The 15652-nt window shown below is 42.3% G+C and overlaps 1 protein-coding gene across 2 annotated transcripts in view; it reads right to left on the reverse strand.

Annotated features, from left to right (window-relative positions):
- The window catches only part of iqsec1a (IQ motif and Sec7 domain ArfGEF 1a), a gene marked incomplete at its 5' end in the record, with an annotated part of 216824 nt that overhangs the window by 200016 nt on the left and 1156 nt on the right, over positions 1–15652 (reverse strand). The gene's annotated exons all lie outside the window — the stretch shown is intronic.

The following is a 15652-nucleotide window of genomic DNA, read 5'->3' on the forward strand; positions in this document are numbered from 1 at the left end:
CCAAACAGTGGCGGATACAGAACATGCATGACCCTGGAAAAATCTCCCAGATATTAGATATTATAATTGTTTAGATATTATAATGACAGTCAATATGACAAGTCTTGCCCGTTGCCACTAGCTGTCTCTGATTGTCTTTAATGCTTTGAAAAGTTCAAAGCAATCACTTCAATATAGAAAGTGAAGGTGAATTAGAAAGTAGACAAAAGTAGGCCTACAGAGATGACCATGGAAATACAGATAGTAACAGTAATACACACTTTTAAAGCAATTTTGTTACAAATTGCTCCATCTCCATCTGGTTCGCAAGACTGTACCAACAGCCACACACCAACAATGATACTGGAACATATGAGAAATAAATTAAAAACAGGGGGAAGGGAGCAAGCAGTGTGTACTATGTAGCAGTCTGCTACACGCTTGCTCTGTCTTTCAAAACGACAATTCTCAGGCAGGATGCAACATTGGTTTAGTTCTAGAAATTCTTTGGTTTCTATTATGGGAATACGTGCTGCTTTTTTGTGTTATTATGCCTACATGCGTCACTATAATGACGGGGATGATGTCTAATAGCCACAGAAATGCAAGACGACAGCTCATCAAATTGAACCACATTTTTATGCGGTATGCCAGGGGAAGAAAAACCCTGATCTTTGCTTAAAACATGGGAGACCACCAAGCCTGTAAACCACTTCAACAGTGTAGTAGTACCCCGCAGGAAACAGAGAAAACACCACCAAGCCTGTAAACCACTTCAACAGTGTAGTAGTACCCCGCAGGAAACAGAGAAAACACCACCAAGCCTGTAAACCACTTCAACAGTGTAGTAGTACCCCACAGGAAACAGAGAAAACACCACCAAGCCTGTAAACCACTTCAACAGTGTAGTAGTACCCCGCAGGAAACAGAGAAAACACCACCAAGCCTGTAAACCACTTCAACAGTGTAGTAGTACCCCACAGGAAACAGAGAAAATCAAGGCTGCTTTAAAGACACATGGCTCTTTAAGTCACGTTTCTAAATGTCTGGTCCGGGGACCACCAGGGCTCCGAAGGGACACTTAAGAGGCTTGTAACTCTTAAGAGTGTATACTGTAAATGGAACCAAATTGATCCGTTAACAGGAGCCCTTGTACAGGGTTTCTTTGACTATGCATGCACCTCCTGGTACCACAGCACCTCAAAGGCCCTTAAAACCAGGCTCCAGACTTCCCAAAACAAACTGGTCAGGCTCCTACTTGACCTCGCCCCCCGAACCCACCTCACCCCTGCCCACTTCGACAGGCTGGAATGGCTTAGGGTCGACGACAGAGTACAGTATCTTGCAATGGGTCTGGTCCACAAGATTCGATACACCACCAAGATACCCATGTACCTGTGTAGATACTTCCTTAATGTTAACGAAGTCCACACCCACAACACCAGAGGGAGTGCAATGAACCATGTACAACCCAGATTCGGCACAAACAAGGGACTAAATTATTTTCGCTCCTATGCCACCAAAATGTGGAACGCCCTACCAACAGTCATTAAGACATGCGAATCCCTTGACTCCTTCAAAACCGCTCTCAAAGGGCACCTACGGACGGCTGCAATTCGAAACTGGCCCCTGTAAAATCGGAATCCCTCAAACACGGACGCAAGGACAACACAAGAGACGGTCGCGGCCACACAGCCAACTCAAAGTATGGCCACTGAGCCGACTTGGGGACCCAACGCAAGGACAACACAAGAGACGGTCACGGCCACACAGCCAACTCAAGGTACGGCCACTGAGCCGACTTGGGGACCCAACACAAGGACAACACAAGAGATGGTCACGGCCACACAGCCAACTCAAGGTACGGCCACGGAGCCGACTTGGGGACCCAACGCAGCTCCTCCAAGGAAAACAAACAAATGAACGGAGCTGAACGTGAATCCCCCCCACCGCCCACCCCTTTTTTCCCCTCACTGTATATGTTTCTTTTCCCTTTTTACCTCCTTTATGATGAATTCCTGTTCTGTCCTTTGTCTATATAGAAGTGTCTATTTGTACGTCTCTAAATGTTTTTGATGAATTGAACATTGTGGACCCTATTGGAAACAAGTGTAATGCTTAATTGGGTCGTCCACTCACAGTTAACAGCCTTTGTATTGAGTTTGTGCTTGAAATGTACTGTAATTCTGCAAACTGTTAATACATTTTTCAATCAATCAATCAATCAATCAATCAATCAAAAGGGTCCATTTGGTTCCATTTTGTTCACTCTTAGAGTTACAGTTAGGGTAAGTGATTTTCTTTGTTTAAAATAATAGCTCTAAATTCTGATAGTACTCATTGCATTAGAGTGTTGGTTCAGTAACAGGAGTCGGGATACCAATTTTATCGAATCAGGAAAGAGAATTCATATACAGATTAAACAAGTGAAAATGGAAGTGATGACACAAATAAATGAGCAGACAAAATTCTAACTGGAACCTACCTGAAAAGGTATTTTCTGTTTATTAAAGAGGTGGAGATACAGGGGGACCCCTGTAATAATAATAACAATTTTGTGATGGCTCCCCAGATGGTGAGGGGAAGAGGAGGAAGAGGATGTACAATAGGAGGACTTCATCAGCCTTTGGTGGCTCCCCAGATGATGAGTCCTACAACACCACCAACCACATACAGTACTATCACCAATATGCAGATCTTCTTACGGGAACTTTGCTGGTAGCTTTCAGCCTTTGCTAGTTGCTGATTAGCGGATTTCTCATTATGTTCAGCAGTCTCCACATTAGCTTCTATACTGTCAATAACATCTCCCTGCTCGTGGACGATCATGGCCAGGTCTTTGAAGATGTCGCCGACATTCCTGATGTCACACTCCAGTTGTCTAAAAGCTTCCAAGGAGCAAAACTCTCTCTCCTGGATCAGCATCAGGTCCTCTTCTGTGATGGACCTGATGATAATGATTACTATCATGAATATAGATATTAACCATCTGACAAAACCCTTTTTGTTGTTAACCAAAAAATATCACTTACCCTACCTTTAAATAAGCACTGATGATTTTACAGTGTATATTGGGGTCCCAGAAGGCGGTCCGTGGCCTTAAGGTATAACTGGGGGTCCTTGAAATGCCAAAATGTTGAGAATCACTAGTGCTTTAAGTTAAGTCGAGGTGTCGTGACTGTCTCTCTGATGATGATACAGAATGTTGAACCATGTCCTTCCCCTTCTCTGCACTCTTCCTGTCCAACGTCCCTCTTCCTGTCTGTCAACTGCCTGTCTAAACACATCACAAACCCGTCACTTTAAAAAACAATTCTGGGGTCGTTTAAAAGTCTACTTGGGCCCCAGACAGTATTATTTTTAAGCTTGCTTTGATTTGGGGCTGGGTTAATTAACCGGAAATATATCTAAACTGATTTAGAACCGATAACCAAATTAACCCATTAAAACCGGGAAAGCATCCATGTCATTTTATGTTTGCGTTGGCTATTCAAAAATAGCAGTTATACAAGCTTGCAACATGGCCTGAAGTGACGAGCTTGTACATCAGCTATTTTTTAACATTAAAAAAAAAGAGTTTGAAAATGTTGGAATAATTTACTGATTTAGAAGGCATAGTGTCTTAATGGTTTAATCTTGCTCATGTAGGGTAATCGGATAGAGAAGCAGGTATTTTTCCCCCCAAATATACTTTTATTATACTTGGTTGTACAGTGGAATATATATAAAAAGAGAAAATCGCCATATGTAAGCTTACAAGGCGTTACATTAATTTCTTTAAATAATTGTTCATTCATTGTAATTGAGGCAGAAGTTTGAGATAATCGTGATAATGATTTGAAGTCACACCCCCCAGCCCTAGTTTAAAAATAATTTGCAGATCATTTTCATGCACCCCACAGTTTATTTTTTTAAAGTTGCTTATCATATTCATATGATCAAACACCCCCCTCCTGCATAAGCACTTCAACTTCAAACTCCTTAGAGCCATTGAAAACAGAATGTGCCTGCTTCTGGTGAAGAGACCTTCATTTTCTATTATTTTTATTTTTATATTTATTTACTCTTCTTTTATGTATGTATTTTATGTAAAAATAATTTGAAATTAAATGAATGAATTATGGAATAACGAAGGTCTCTCTAATTAGGACAATATCAGTGTTTTCAATACAGTAAGTCTAACGTAGACTTTGAATTTGAATGGGCTTTCACAGGAGAGGGGGGTGTGTTTGGTCAAATGGGGTGGTGAACTGCACACACACAAAGGAGTAGATATGAAAATGACTGCAGAGGGGGGTCGCGGTGGCACAGTCGGTAGTGCTGTTGCCTCACAGCTAGAAGGTGCTGGGTTCAATTCCCGCTGGGCACGCTGTGGGCGTGTTCCCTCCTGCATCATGTTCTCCCTGTGTCCCCTAGGGTATGTACCCTCACAAAAACATGCAGTAATCCTGGTCTCTAAACTACCTCCCCCTGGACAGCCGGGGCGCCTGATGGAGGGGAAAGGAACTGGTCGGAATAACGTGTTCCTTCCACACGCTACGTCCGGCCGGGGAAACTCTCCCCTGTCAGGTAAAAAGAAGCAGCTTGGACTCCTCATGCATAGAAGGAGGCATGAGGTCAGTCCGCTGCCCCCCCAGGTTGGCAGAGGAAGTGTAGTGCCCAGGATTACATTAGATAATTGACACTGGGTGAAAGAAATGGGTTACAAAATCGTGGGATAAAGATTTTGAAAAAAATAAAAATAATGATTTTAGGCAGTGGCTCTTGAGGTACAGTGGGCACATGGAGGTTACCAGTTCCATCCCCAGCTCAGCTGTGTCAAAGTGTCCTTGAGCCCCAATGTTTTGTGTCAGGAAACCCCAGGCGGCCAGACAATTTGTGTTAAATGTTTTTTTAAATACATACTTACATCAAAAATAAATAATACAAGTAAATAATATCAGATGTACAAGCGCTCTATTTTTGAGAACCACTGTTCTAAATCCTAAGAGTTTTCTGAAAAATGTATAGCTACTGTATATAGCTCAAATCTAAAATGACACAGAAGCTTTCCCGGTTGTAATGGTTAAAAAGGAATGGAGCCAGTCCGAAGCGGACCGTAGGAAGTTGTCTGACATGTTGCCGATGATAAGAGGCGTGCGACCGACCACAGGTTCCTCACGCGTTTAGCCGTTGACTCAGCCTCTATCTAGCCATGCAGCCAACATCCACACAGAACACATTCACACTTGGCAGAAGAGACAGCAGTGGCAGCCGTTCAGAAAGCTCTCTGCTGCAGGTACCACAGTACAAATTGCCTTCGATTAAGCTGCTGTGTCAGCTCGGTTCCCACACAGCTAACTACCGAGGAAATTAAAAACAAGAGGGCGAACACTCTTTAGCCTCACTGCCCCCGCGCTCCACGTTGCTTTTGTTGTGATTGAACGTTGACTAAGTACTACGGCCGGGCGATGTGACTTCAAATCAATATCCTGGTTCTTTCAAACTTTTGCCTTGATTACGATTGTTGAACAATTATTATAAATAGTGAAAATATTAGCTATTTTCACAATTTGAATATGCCACCATTGTTCAACAAAGTGTAATACAGGGTTAAGTGGTTAACCAGACCTAGATTTAGTAAATTATTTAAAATATATATACTGTATATCTAAAAACCACCTGCTGGTTTCGATATATTTTTGGTTATTGCCGTTAAAAGTACGTCAGTAAAATCAACAACAGACTGGAAGTTTTAGCTACCTCTTATACGAGAAAGGAAGAGAAACAGATACTAGATTCCACTAGCAGAAGTGTACTGTACCTTCACTTCACTTTTCATATACAGTTACAGGAAATTGTGTGGAGTGTAAACAATGCATTAGCAAAAAATAAACTGTTGACTGATGTGGCTCTCAAACTTTTTCATGTCAAGGACCCCCAAAGTAATTCATGTATTTTGTCTCAGGTCTCCCCATCTGAAAATATTTTGTGCCAGGGGTTAAAAATTGATTCTAAAAATATGTTTCACATTATTTTCAAGATGTTTTGAAAATAGAAAATCTATTTTAGCTCACAACAGATCTGCTATTTTCACAAAGACAGCGTATATTGGGTTCAAGACGTTACAATTATTTTGATGCAATATCTAATTTTGCTCTTTAGAAGGCCCCGAGGGACCCCTGGGTGTAGAGCTTCACAGACTGAACAGTGTGGTATTAAGTGCTGCTTCCAATTCTATTAGAGGTGCACAATATATTGTTTCGGCATCAACATCACAATGTACGCATGTGCAACAATGACTCTGAAGGGATAGCTAAGGCAAATTGGATCAGTCAGAACACTTAGAAAATGAGAAATAGCACAGCTCGCATTAGTCACACCTAATCTGGAGGGGGAAACTGTGTACAGTCCACGTGAGAGTAAATAATGATTTAATGACTTCTTGGTAATGGTAACTGGTTCATTCTGCTTTCATACAGGTGTCATGTTTCATTTGTCTAAGTTCCTTCTCTCTTATCTTGTGTGTGCACTCGCTGCGCACATACTGTAGTGGCAGACAGAGCATTCTGTTCTGCTGAGCCAAGGTCAAGAATCAAGATGATAAACATCTTATGAACAACATGGTTCTAGTATATGGCATGCTGGTGGAAGTCGTTTGTAATGAAAATATACTGGCAGCCCGTTTATAACACTCTGGACACACTGTTCTTAATTATCGTTGTTTTATCTTTTTATCTATTTATTAATATGAGTGTCGTTAGGTTTTTAATTAAACGTTTAAGTTTTTTGCACTTTTTTGCACTCTCAACTGCTGTTGTTGTTTAAGCTGCACTACAATGTTTTTCACCCACTGTTTTACTTGTAATTCATGTGATGTGACAATAAAGTTCTATTCATCTATTCATAAACGAAATGATGTACAGTATGGAGAGACACTGAGACAAGCTTTTTTGAGGTGTATAGATGTAGGGTTGTAACTATCATTTATAGTCTTACCGATTAGTCTAATTCGTATTAATCATAATCGAGATGTTTGATAAGCTTTCATTTCATATCACACATAGACACACATGTACTCCTATACATTTCACCTCCAAAAAAGAAATGATACAAAAAAATCTCGGCCCAAATTGATTATTTTATTTAAATCAACTACGAATTCTTCTTTTTTCCTAATCGATGCAGCCATATAGATAAAACGTGCTCTCCAATGCATGCAACCATTAGGCTCAAACCTGCCCCGAGAGTGATTTGTGTATTCATCTTTATTGATTCACGTCACCAGGGTCCATGACATTAACCGTGGGGGGGGGTTTCCAGGACAAAAGAGGCAGAATGCATAATATGCGGAATAAAGGCTCAGCTTTCACATCCACTTGAATCCATTCCTTGCAGACGGGTCCATCTGAGGCAGATTACCATCTTAAGCTCAATGGTCTTTGAAATAGTTATTAAGTCACATTACGCCGCACATATCCCCCACTACGCCATTCCAAAACAGTGTTAACAAAATGTCACAGGGAATTAATATCACAAGGAGCTTTAATTTTCTGAAATCTACTGAAGTAGCGTCTTGAGAGATGAACCTGCTTCATCCCAAGTAGCAAAGACATTTAGTGTAAAGAGACAAAAGGAGGGGCAGGCCCTAGTATAGACCATCACACTGCGTTGTACAGTAAGCCTGTAGTGTAGATCGTCTATTTTTGATGAAGATATGTGTTATTTCTGGTGAAGATATGGACTTGAGTACAGTTGGTACTCAAGTCCGTTTCTCTAAGAATATGTGCAGTTTAAGTGGTTAAGCATCCCAGACCAATATCAATCTAACTCTGCATTGTACTCTGTCCTTCCAAACAGACTAGTGTGAGCCGGTCTAGAACCATGGCCCATTAGCCTACTGCCCAACTTGTATCTGGTTATATCCGGTTGGGTGGGTGTCACAATGTTGTTATTGTTCACCCAACAACATGGATGCCGAATTTAGTACCCTCTTAAGGCTCATACATAGTCTGGATTCTGGAACTACAACATGACGTCACGAGCCGCGGTGAAGAGCAAACCATCGCCACCGCTCCAGCCCTTCTCTCTGTTTTTACTCACCACCGATCAACGTTATTTCAGCTCCAGTGGTCATCTCACCACCGGAACGGTGGTCACCTCACCACCGAAAATCCAGACTATGAATAGGCCTTTACTGTCTAGCTTGGAATGCAGTACACTCACATTTACACTTTTACAGTTATTTTTCACTTTAAAGATGAGCTAACTTGCATGCACAGCATCACAGGTTTATGGATAGGCTCTAAAATTACAACACCTCTGGCAGAGGGAATAGTTTTGGAGGAGTCCAGGAAGCTCTCGTTTCCACCCGCCGGATGATGCAAAGTTATATCTGCTCAAAACTAGATCAGAAAACTGCAAAACAAGTTAATCCCACTCTAAGTAGCACTGTCGACACACACGCACGCAATCACGCACGCACGCACGCATCCACACACACACCTTGCTGTGGCCTTCACCAGTTACCAGTATCAGATGGAGTAAAGAATGCTCATTAAAGCCATCATTAGTCGTTCTCACCGGGCAACTGCTGCCTTTCTTCAAAGGGCATCAGCCAAACTTAACACCGCCATCACAAGGCTGATGGAGGGACCCGCAGGGTCAGCGGAGCTTGACGTGCGTCCAGGACCACCACAGCCGTGCGCATACCGTATGCGCGGGGCGGAGACGGCTGCAATGTTTGCAGAAGTGCACTTCATAAAAAATATGAAGGCGGGCGGGTCGTTTGGTAAATCTGCGCGCAAGTTGCAAATTGTCTTCGGCCACTGCTTGAGATTTACCGTGGGTTCTGAATGCAAATCATGTCCCCGTGTGTAGACATTAATCTAGGCCGGGGGATTTCATTAAGGGATTTTTTTTCCTCTTCTCTCGCCTCTGCTGGAGAGAGAGAGAGAGAGAGAGAGAGAGAGAGAGAGAGAGAGGGATTTGGTGTGGTCATAAATTTCTCTGGGCACACTGATTGTTCAGCAGATCGGCGGGTGAAAGAGTGGATGCCGCCAGCCAGCCACAGGAAACAGATTTCTCCATCATGCTATTATTTCCTGCTGCGGGTTCCAACAACACATGCTAAGGCCGTTACTGTAGCCCGGCCGCCACTATTTATGGAGCTGTCAATCTCCTGGCTGCGGGCTCCGTCCATCCCACAGACTTAACAGAGGGTTTTGCTAAGCAGAAAATTACAGTCGGGGAAGCCAACGGACGCTGCAAGAAAACATTTTGTTTTTTGGAGAGACATGATATATGTAAAATGTACATAATCGTTGCTGTCGGGCACTACTTGACCACACTACAGCGTCACGCAAAAGCATAAAAAGTAGCGGATATGCAAGCTCGAAACGCGGCGCGAAACGCTTGCACTTGTTGAACTTGTAGATCTGCTACTTTTTTATTTGAATCCTGAAGAGTAACAGTTTTGGACATGATGTTTCCACCCGACACTGACAGAGATCATATACTTAGATAATACTGTAGGACAAAATGAGGAGACTGACACATACAGTAGGGATGCTGCGATACGATCTTCAGATCGGATATCGGCCCGATATCAACCAAAAACATAGATCGGATCGGACTGCAGCGAAAATTCCATTCCAGTAGTCCGCTCCAGCACTTCTATCCAGCAGATCCAGCATGTAGCAGCATGTAGGCCACGTGATCAGTGTTTGCTAGTCGCAGGCAGATAGCCAGCAGGCAGCACGCAGCAGCAATACACAGCATAGAGAGACTTAGTTAAATATGTGCTATATCGGATCGGTATCTGTATCGAATCGGTATTGATGCTGCCATATCGGTATCGGATCGGAAGCGAAAAATCTAGGTCACAGCATCCCTACTGACACACTCTAATAATTCCTAAAGCTGAGCAATATATCAAAATTATATTCATTTCAGACTGTGATTTCGTATGATCGTGATATGACAATGACACACTGTCACTGACAAGTGCTGTCTTGTCATGGTTAATATCACTTAAGCCGAATTTATCATTTAAATAATGTTCGAGGATATTCAGAAATAGTGAAAATGGCCGATCTACTGTACACAATGTAGCACATCATTAGGACCATTTTGCCCAACATCTCAATTTGAATGACTGTTTGCTCAAGAAAGACCCCTAACTATTTCTTCATCCATAAAACAGAGCTGCACAGTGTGATGTATTAGCCTCAGTCAACATCAAACCGCATTATGAAACTGAAGCCAGATCAGCATAATTCCCTTCCAGTTTACAGGATTTAATCAGATTTCCTGGAGATAGGAGTGGAACAAAGGCCCCCAAACTGCAGCACAATAGACATAATAACAGATTAGGGCAGATTGTCGGATCAGTGTTTCCAACAGGACTAAACACCCTCATTCTGTAACATTCATTTTCCATCAACAATGTGAACTTGCAGAGAGAAAAACACAAGCCCACCTTCTCCAGCAGCTGAGCACGGCACACACACTTTATGAAACTCTCTGAACACTATTCCATTAACGATTACAGAGAAAGGTAGAGTTCATTATATGACCCACTCCGCGCTAAATGGATGATGGCCCTCTAAACCAGATCATTCATTTGGGCCCGTTGTTCAAACCGTGTGAACGTGGCGAACTGGTTCTGAACCAACGACTGGAGTCGTTGTTTTGACTTATATGAGCTCCATTACACCATTAATGGAAGCAGTTCTGGGGTTTACTGTGATTTGTTACGTTGTCCATCCATATTTTATTAGCCACAACAACACTTTTCCATGTTTGTTTATACTCACTGGGCTTCATACTGAATTTAAATATCTGCTTGACAAGTTCACTCCGGGACCCCAGTCTCAGTTTATCCCTAACTAACACTAGCAATAACTCACCTGAAAGAAAATGCTACACACACCAAAACTATAATTTTCCATTTCCCATGGCTTCTCAAATTGTGACAGCAACAATGAACATCTAGTGGCCCTGGGTACTATGCGTAGTACAGTGCATGCTGCATCTAATTACCCAAGTGCTTTGTTTCAGGGCTGTACAGTAAGTCAAGTACATTTCTCCTAGGGATGCCAGAAAGTGACCATCAGCCAAATCGAATAATCGACAGCTCTGCCGATTAATAATCGATTAATTGAACTTGCTCAACTTGATTTATACTTATATTCTCCACTCTGATGAAGGAACATGTTCGATTTTTTTCCGATTTTCGATTATGAAATATTAAAATCGATTTCAGATTCCGACGATTAATCGGAAAATCGATTAATCGGCGGCATCCCTAATTTCTCCTAATAATTTGTTCAGCTGTGGATCTAACTTTAGATAGCGTTTCACTAACCTACATATTCACAAGCTTAAACCAGACGTGTGCAGAAAATTAAGACACTTTAGTATCCCTCCACTTCAGTCGCCACATCAGCATTGCAAACATTTTTTACAATCAGTTGGCTATACGGGCCCCAAGGATAGGACCTGAATGATAAATATGGGTTGGGTGATGCATCCTCTGAGATAAGGAAGAAAAATGCTTGCAAGTCTCATGCAACAATATAAAGACCCTGGCTGAATAGTGAATAGCATGCCCCCTTTCTTATTAAAAAATAGACACATTTTCATTGAGAATTGAGAAAAACACATTTAAGCCAGTTACTGTAGTGTTTAGGTGGAAATTCACTGTGAATTACACATAATTCAAATCCAGGTCGTAGGGAAGTCAGTTAATAACTTCCTACTGTACCATTTAAAATAAGAAACACTTTGGTCTCATGCGTTTGTATAAATTGCATTATCTTTCACTTAACTCCAAAGTAGGCTTGAAAGCATATAGTGCACGCACACACATACACGCCGCACACACACACACATAGTGGGCTCTGCTCTCACTGTGGAAACTGCATAGTCAGCACAAACACTTTGAGACTAGAGAGCTGACAAGGCACACCGTTCAGGAGATACAATGACAAGGAGCTGATTCTCTGTCTGATTTTATTCCTTTGTCTTTGAGTGCTACATACATACTGAACACTTTCTCTTCAGTTGAACATTGAACAATGGAAGCAGATGGCAGTGTGTTCACTAAAAGGAGACCTGTAGGAGCTCAGAATATTTGATATTTAACCAGATGTTAACCATATCCTTAATGTCCATTCACAACGATAGTAGGTTTTTTAACCAAATACGTAGATATTAAAACAGTAAAAATCGAATTGCGACGATTCAACAAGCTCACGCACCTGTGAGCTTGTAGAGATAGGTTATTTTTGTTATTTTTGAAAGGATTGTTATTTTTGAAAGGATTAAGGTGTCATATGTAACTTTGCATTTTCACTGTTTGTTTTGGTAGGCAGAGATGTTTTTGGGCTACCAAAACAACCGGTGACAAGTGACAACACCAAAATATAATACTGCGAGAGGGCAATATGTTTCTGCAGGTAAACACCACCTGATGAAGGCTGATATAGAGGGAAAATATTGGTTAAAAAAAAGAAAAACTATTTTTTTTTGTTATGTAAACCCTGGGCAAAGTTACATACTACTGTGCCTTCATATTCATATTACAGGTCTTATATCACGATATTGATGTAATATTGAAATATTGCCCAGGCCTGTTCATTCTGCTGACCAGCTCCTGTTAGTGGGGGCAGGGGGGTGATCTAATTGGAAGGGTTTATAGATCCAACATGTACAGGGATGATTTCCAATAGCAGTACCTTGTGACAATGCTGCCCGTGGGAATGTGCTGCATGCAGAACGCACAGAGGAAGCTGTTGACTTGGGGGAGAAAAAAAGAAACTACACGTATATTATTTGTTGTGATGCCGCCTGTCTCTCTGTTGGTTGTTGGCTGCACTTTGAGAGAGATACTGTAGCAGGACAGACATCCACTTTGCACTTTGTAGACAACCTGGAGGAGATAACAGGGCTGCAGCAAACCGTTTGCCCATCACGGAGAATTAGATTTCTATACGTATCGTCTCTGCAAAGTGCCTCAGACCATCTCCAAAGGCATAAGGAGGAAGCCACAGGACATTACAAATACAGCTTCAGAGTGAAAGGTCTCGGATATAATTTAACCACTTAAACCTTCTATTCTTAGAGTAATGGACTTGATTTACGCCTGTAATTGTTCCCCCAGAATATGGATATTGGGGTTGAAGTGGTTAACAACAAAAGAACAAACACTATGGCCGGAGTCCCACAAGGCTCTATACTATGGCCTCTCCTTTTGCCCACAATGCGTCAGGTTGTGAGCTTGTCGATCTTCTATTTTCAGCAAGCGTTTCCCTCAGAATAGCGATGTCTAGGATTCAAGTGGGGGGGAAAATCCAAGGCAATGTCACTTTCAATAACACCGCAGTATATATCATACAACAATGGTTTAGTGATGAATGCAAATGAGGGAACACTTCTGTTACCTGCATTTACCTCAACTTTAAACTAAAGAGACTGAGAGAGGGTAATGACCGAAATGTTTGAGTTTAAACAGAAACTAATCTGTAAAACAAAACAGCAGAAATAAACCCATTCATAGTGCTTGTGAAGAAGACACCTGTGGCAAATAATGTTCGCATTCTTCCACGCACTCTTTTTGAACACCTCGAGGCTTGAACTCATCTCACTCTGGATGACAAGTAGTGCCGGTGTGAGTTTCAAGTGTTAAATCTCATTTTCCTTGTCAAAATGTCCCTTGTACCGGCGCCCACAAAACAGCATTGGTATTACTGAGGACATTGCATTGCTTTCAAAATGGTCACCTCCCCCCCGCACTAGCGCACTTACATGATATTTAAAATTCTGTTCGTGCCATAAAACCACTTTACATTAATAAACCACTGTCATATTTGATCAAGTTCACACAGCTCAGTAACACTCTCTCGCCAAGCGAGGTTGAGAAATGATGTAAAGACCGTCTCTGTGACCATGATGGGTATTATTATGTTAGGAGATGAAAACACAGGCCATCATTCAGAATCATTCCACTGTCAGTGTCTGTCCGCCCATTCCCGAGGTGAGGATTTACACAGGAAGCGTGCTAAAGGTCAGCACAAGACTGTAATCTCAGGGTTCACAGTTTATCCAACAGCAAAGACAAACTACTGTCCATGAGTCATCATCTGGAATGATTTGCTGCCACCCGGCTTAGCACTGTAACACCCACCCACACACCCTGGCTGGTATACACACAGGTCACATGCGGTCAGGGGAGACCACACACACACACACACAGTCTCACTCTCACACACACACATATCACTATACTTGTGACGACATCATCAGACGACATTTTCATGAATGCCATTTGTAACCATAACCCATGCCCTGACCCTACAGTCAGTACAGTGTTGTCATCATGTACCGAAAATAGCAGATCTAGCGCAACTAGTTGTGAGCTGTGAGTATATCAGGCTCATAACTCTAACCCCAACCCCTAAAGCTAACCTCTAAATGCCAAATCCTAACCCTAAACCCAACCTGAATCTCTCTCTCTAAAAAAAGAAGAAAGGGGCGCCCGCTGGCCAAGTGGTCATGTCACATGCCACATATAGGCTTTTTGCGTGTTTGAGTCCCGTTCATGACGACCTTTGCTGCGTGTCTCTCCCCTTCTCTCTCTCTCCCTCTTTCCTGTCTATCTTCACTTGATACTATCAATAAAGGCAGAAAAGCCAAAAACAAATCTTTAAAAAAAGGTACACACACACACACACACACACACACACACACACACACACACACACACACACACACACACACACACACACACACACACACACACACACACACACACACACACACACACACACACACACACACACACACACACACACACACACACACACACACACACACACACACACACACACACACACACACACACACAAAGGTTAAGCCTTTGCTGAGGTATGAGTGAGATAGTGCTAAAGGAGAGTGGATTGAAAACCCAGCATCAGGACACAGAGGGTACGTATCCGGCTATAATGTGGGTGGGACTATCGTAGCCTTGCTGTGACCCCTGATATGATGCTCGATTACCCCTGCCTGCAGTGCCTGGCCCTGCCTTGCCCTGTCCTGTCTGGGGCTAAGCCAGTTGCCTGCAGATAGGACCAGCAATAAAATACATTAAAAATTGAAACGTACGGAAGAAATGGCATAATTGATCTGTCCGGACTCTACTCCCCAAGATTGATGTGCCAACCGTGCATAACGAAACCCACCTCCAAGTCTTCTGGCTGCTGAGGCCAGCATTGGCATGACTATTGACTCCTCAAACCTTCAGTCTGCACAAGTTCGACAGCTACACACTAAAGACTAAAGAGGACCTGACAATCGCTCCCGGCGCTCTGGGAACTAATGAAAAACAGAGTTTGTGATGATGACAATGCAGAAAAATCACTGTGATCACAGACATTCTCCACCTCATTACATGTTGGTACAGCCTGGCTATTGGGGTGTGGAAATGAATTGTAGCCTACTGTCTGTAGTCTGTGCTGTAGCCTGTAGCCTTGCATACTTTTCTAAACTACAAACAAACAACTGGACAGGGCTCAAATGAAAGATATACATATACATTTTTAAATAATGTACTCGAAAACGTATTAATAAGCAACTGTGGTCCCCATTTGCATGCATTTGTGCCAGTGTGTGACTGCACTGAAAACAGGTGCTC

Source organism: Electrona antarctica (genome assembly GCF_951216825.1).
Source record: "Electrona antarctica genome assembly, chromosome: 2".
Classification (NCBI taxonomy): domain Eukaryota; kingdom Metazoa; phylum Chordata; class Actinopteri; order Myctophiformes; family Myctophidae; genus Electrona; species Electrona antarctica.